The sequence below is a fragment of the Anser brachyrhynchus genome (assembly GCF_964034855.1).
Source record: "Anser brachyrhynchus genome assembly, chromosome: 12".
Classification (NCBI taxonomy): domain Eukaryota; kingdom Metazoa; phylum Chordata; class Aves; order Anseriformes; family Anatidae; genus Anser; species Anser brachyrhynchus.
Genome location: NC_137707.1, coordinates 16,068,643 through 16,074,023, shown reverse-complemented (window position 1 = coordinate 16,074,023; position 5,381 = coordinate 16,068,643). Strand labels below are relative to the sequence as shown.

The 5,381-nt window shown below is 44.4% G+C and overlaps 1 protein-coding gene across 2 annotated transcripts in view; it reads left to right on the top strand.

The window, feature by feature from the left end:
• Positions 1-5,381, top strand: part of LOC308176823 (uncharacterized protein) — a 239,563-nt gene that overhangs the window by 64,345 nt on the left and 169,837 nt on the right. The gene's annotated exons all lie outside the window — the stretch shown is intronic.

Sequence of the window (5,381 nt, the reverse complement as noted above, 5' to 3'; positions counted from 1 at the left end):
TGCAGCAGACTGTTTAATTGTTTCGTTCCTAAACTTACTACAGATTAAAAAAAGAGAGAGCAAATCTTGCCTACGAGAGAAGTGCTTTGTTTTTAAGCACTTTGAGATTCTCAGCTGAAAAATGGTATTTTAACTGCCTCATCCAGCTTCGGTACTTTGTCATTGGAAAATATAAATTGCGTAGGGGCTTTCTTTTACTAGTGACTTGGGAAAGTATAAAATCAATGCTTTCTCTGTTTTCTGACTTTTATTAGCCTAATAGTGGGAAACTATAACATTTAAAAATACATACAACCTATTTTTGTCTTTCAGCTGTTGAGAAAGCTTTGCTTTGCTTTCACCCAGAGACATGGGAAGCAGTGATAGATAGTCAGAGGGGGCAACCCATCTCTTTTATTCCCACCGTGCTCTATAATTTGTAATGCTTATTGTGTCTGAAGTTAAATCTGAGGCATTCCAGAGCCCGGAAGCTGTGTGCAGTGAGGACCAGTTGACAGTGCTCTGGGCTGGGAGGCAAAGGACCTGGAGCCGGAGGTCAGGGACAGATCTGGGAGCCCAGGGATCGGTCCTGGACCTTGCACGGAGCTCTGCACTGAAAGAGATGGAGAAAAACATAAGCCGAGTCAGAGTGAAAGCCTCTTACACTGGTAAGAACTGCACAAGAGGCAGTGGAGAACCCAGCCCTTCTCCTTGTGAGTGTGGGCAAGTTGCCATTTCCCCACCAGCTGGGCACGGATAATGATGCTTTTCCGTGCTCGAGATCTGTGGCTGAAAATCGACTTGTTAGCAAGGTTTCTCAGATTTTGGATCCCGTATAAATAATATATTGATAATGGTTTGTTAGTGTGCTTTGGTTTCTTTTCAAGCATTGTCAACTGTTGTTCTGAAGTACATTAAAATGCAGGAGGAATATTTTGCAGTCAGGTACGACTCTGCCAGAGAGAGGTAATGGGGAGAAACAAGCTTCTACAGATAGGCAGGCAGTTGTCTTGATCGTACATACGTTTTAACTTGTGGAAAGACAAAAATAGTCTTCATGCCAGAGATGTCTAAAAACTCACTGAGTTGTCATCTCGATAAACTATCAGTCAGGACGTTTGTCATTTTGTTACTGTCTCTCGTGTGGCTTTATTCACCTCTCCCTGCACTTTATTGTAGGGGAAGTCAAAAAAAAAAAAAAAGTCCTTGGTGTCTTTTTTTATTTTATTTTATTTTATTTCTACAGAGCCTTAATCTGTTTTACATCTGTGTTTGACTGCAGAAAGGCAAGAAAGGGTGAAAATGGATCAATCCACAGCAAAGCAGTGGGAGAGCTATTTAGTACTGTTGAAATAACTCCTGTCCTGTCCTGACAGATCTCAGCGCTAGAGCTTCAAAAATACTAGCAATCCTACAGAGTTGTGTTTTTTTCTTTTTTTTTTTTCCTAAGTGAAGTACTAATATTCCCTCTTGGTACGTTTCTGAAATTCTGCATATGTAGGTTCGCTAGAAATATTTAGGAGAAACAGCTGGACATTACAAGAAAGCTGTCTTTTGTACTTAATCTTTTTATATGACCCAGTTCATATTTATAGCATATTTTCCTTCAGCTTCCCTCCTTCTACCCCCTGTCCTCTGGATCTTCTGCATTTCGCATTTGTGTCTGAGTGTACTTTCTGATGAGAGGTCATACAAGATCCAGCGCGGATTTTGTTGGTGCTGAGGGCCTGATTCTGCCCCCCTGACCAGGAGCCAGGAGCCCGACAGGCAAAGCTGTTAGCGAGCTGCCGAGGATCTGGCCTGGCACCACCTCTCGGGGAGGCACTTTCAGGACTCCTGCCCAGCCGTTTTGTACTCGCATTTACATAGATAATATATGGAGATTTGTGGTCGCCTCGTTTGTAGCCATAAACGTGTTTGCAACCATCTTCACGTTACCTGTTTACGGAGGCCTGCTGTGAGCAGCCTCCTTTAGGACGGAGCTGTTAGTACAGCGTGGCTTGGGCCAGCAGAACATGGGTGAAACACCAGGTTAGCTCTGAGTCACTCAGCTGGGCTCAGAGCAGAAAAACAAACAGCCCCAAAGTCACTGCTGCTCTTAGGTCATTGTCTGGCTAGCACACAGAGAATATGGAGAGTCCTAGGAGAATTTTTTTTTTTTTCCCCTTCTCTGTGTTTCGATCTATGGGGCTGAACAGTTGATTCTAGTTTTGGACTGAACGGAGCATTTCAATAACTCGTATTTTAATCAAAATCAGACGTGTGTGTGTGTGCATTTTCCTCAACCAGCCCAGAAGAATTTTCTTTAGGGTATTTTGAAATCATTACACTTAATGGGTGATGTGGTGCCTTCTGACATTCTGAGACAGAATTCATCTTCATTACACTGAAATTATGTCATCATTGCTGTGCTCTAAACAGTAGAAACTAATCAAGTAATAGGCTGCTACAGAAAAGCTGTTAGGAGTATCAAGACTGTAAGGATAATAAATGTCTCTATTTTGTTGAAGAAAACGCAGACAATAATAACCAATCCCTGCCTCTCCCTCCTTCGTAAGAATTCAGATCCTCCCTCAGTCCCTGAAGTTACTGCTTTCTTTAAAGAACAGGCTGTTGAAAGTTGCTCCTCTGAGCCTGAGCACTTACAGATTGGAATATGCTCGCGTGTGAGAATTGTCACTGCCTCCTGTGATGACCACAGACATTCACGTGTTAAATGATGAGACAAAATTAATTGCCTTTTGCCAAGCAGCCTTTCCAAATGGTGCTGATCTAACCCCATCAAGTCAAGGGATCAGCAGCTGGGGTTATCGTTCCCCTTTTACTGTGATGCAGAAAATCCAGGGCTTTCTGAAGGGGAAGGCAGCGTGCCCAGCTGGTTGGGATTCGCTGGTCACGGGGCTGGAGCTTAACTGGAGTGTCTCCAGTCCAAAGCAGCCTGAAGAGCACATCAGTGCTCTATGCCCTCTGAGTTTTGGTTGTTTGGTATTTTTTTCCTCTGTGTTAGAAGATGAAAGTGTGTTTTCCTGGTGAATTTGTCATGTAACCCAGGTTACAATAATCCAACCTGAAAATACTGAAGACACGAACATGGGGTTGTTATCCCAGCAGGAGAGTCAGGTGCGCGGTGATTGCTTCTGCTTGAGTGCTCAGTACCAAAGATGGATACACTAAGTCCAAAAAGCAGCATCATATTTTAACCGTCCTGGACAAAGAGCCCTGCAAATGAAGGTGAGACTGTGTACTGCTTCGTTCTTACAGTGTTTTCTCCTTTCAGCCAGTATTGGCTTGTCAGGGTTTGTTTTAAGCCAGCTGTTCTTCATCCAGATTCCAGTCTCCCTCATGTACTAAGAGGTCTGGAAGACAGTGCTGGCTGTGCTGGATGAAAAGGATACGTCTTGGCATATTGCTGGGCTATTAGTCCATATCACTGCACAGTAATCCCCAGGGATGGCAAATGATAAATGGACCGGACAGTAGTTAGCGAGTTAGAGCAAACCGGGACTAGACAGTAGCAAGTGAGGCTGTTGGCAGCGAATGCAGGTTTCCTGAGGATGAACCAGGCTACCTTGGTCACAGAGCTCACGTACTCACCTTCTCAACCTGCTGTTCCAAATCAAATAGTTTTGTTTCTTTTATTTCTCTTCTGGGATAAATAAATTATACAATTTAAAAAAAAAAAAATCAAACTGCATATGAATTCTGTGAGCCAACCAAGTGGAAAATCTGACAAACATCTATTTGCTTTTCTTTTTTAAGAGTAGCAAGACTTTCCCTCACAAATACCGTTAATCAACTATTCTCCAGCTTTTCAGAACGTGAAGCCTGCAAAGTATCTGTCTTAAGAAGACTGGTAAAAAATTTCCTTTAGGCACCCTTGCCTGCTGAAGTCAAGCCATGCTGTGGCAGGCCTTGTGTGGCTGTGCAGAAGTCACTGGAGAACCATCTTCTGCCACAAGCCAAGCGTGCAGCTGTCCAAATACCTTGCAGGAGCGTAATGGAGACAAGTGTCTGCTCTTCCTTAGAGACAGTCTCTTCATTGCAAGCTGTGGATGCAAAGGTGAGGTTCTGGGAGGATTTGTGCTCTTCGTTCACACCTCTGGCCTGGGACAGGGAAAGCGAGACTGGCCTCTTTGCAGCTGCCTGTCCCAGGTGCGCCTTCTGGAGCTCTCTGCATGACGCTGATCCCCTTACGCTGGCTGGTGGCACGAATGCCACAGGTTAGCTCTTGGATAACGTATAGCTTGTGTCTAAGCCACTATTAGATTTAGAAAACAGAATCATTTCCCAAAGCCCAGAGGGAGCAGAAGGGGAAGCAAAAGAGAATGGTTCTTAAAAAGTCTTATGTTTCTCTTTGGGAGAAAATTACCATCATCTATCTTTCCTTTCTTGCAAGCTCCTGGAACCTACCAGTAGTGCCCTGCTGCTGGATTTTCAAACTTCTATTTTGCTGAAGAATATCTCTCTGATGCAGGTGCCAGTGTCATTTATCAGAGGATGATGTCAACATTCCTGTGTCATACATGACAAATGACAGCAGAAAGGAGTGCCCCTTGAATTCTTACTTTCACATGGCTCTTTCCTCTCTCCAGTTAAATGACATTTTATTTCCTACCATGTTTCAGCTCAGGCTTGTGTTGCCTCTAGAGAGGCGTGCGTACAATTGACTCGGTGCGTGATTTGGTGCCAGGCATTCAGCTCCAAACTCAGTGCGAGTGTGGATGCGGTCGCACTGCAACGGGCAGAAACTTTGCTCTCATGTGTCTGGGGCAAATTCTGCCTTAACTTACACCCTCGGAAATGCCAGTAAGCTTCTCTGATGCATTCCCAGTGTCAGAGCTGGATGGATGTGAGAGCACCCTCTGTTTCTAATGCTTTTTAAAAGATGGCAGGTTCTGAGCTAATGGAAACCACTGTATTGAGAAGTGTTTGCTGTGCACAACACTGCTCATGCGCCAGTGGGCACTTGGCAGCCGAAAGCTGTGCTCGGGCCCCGTCAGGGCCTAGGCTCCAGCTCTCTGCTGAACATGGGCCTGATTCGAAAGGTAACGTAGAAATTAATGGGAGCAGCATCCGGTGGTTCGATGAAGTGGAGCAGACCAAAATAAAAGCTCGGGAAGGAAACAGGGAGGGCAGAGTGCATATGCTGCCTCTAATCCTCTTTTTCTACTGCTTCTTTCTATTCTTCTTGCTGGAAGAAGGGATTTAGACTCTTCTCTTTTAAGCCATGCCCGTACAAAAAGGACTTTATTTTTAACTTGTGTTAAAATCCTGTCTTGGACTAGGCAGCTACAATTTTAACACGTTAGCTGACTGCGATAACCCAGAGCGGGGAGCTTAGGGTTTATCTTGACCAGCAAATGCCTGTTAAAATTGCTACTGCTTTGCATAGCCCTTGTTAA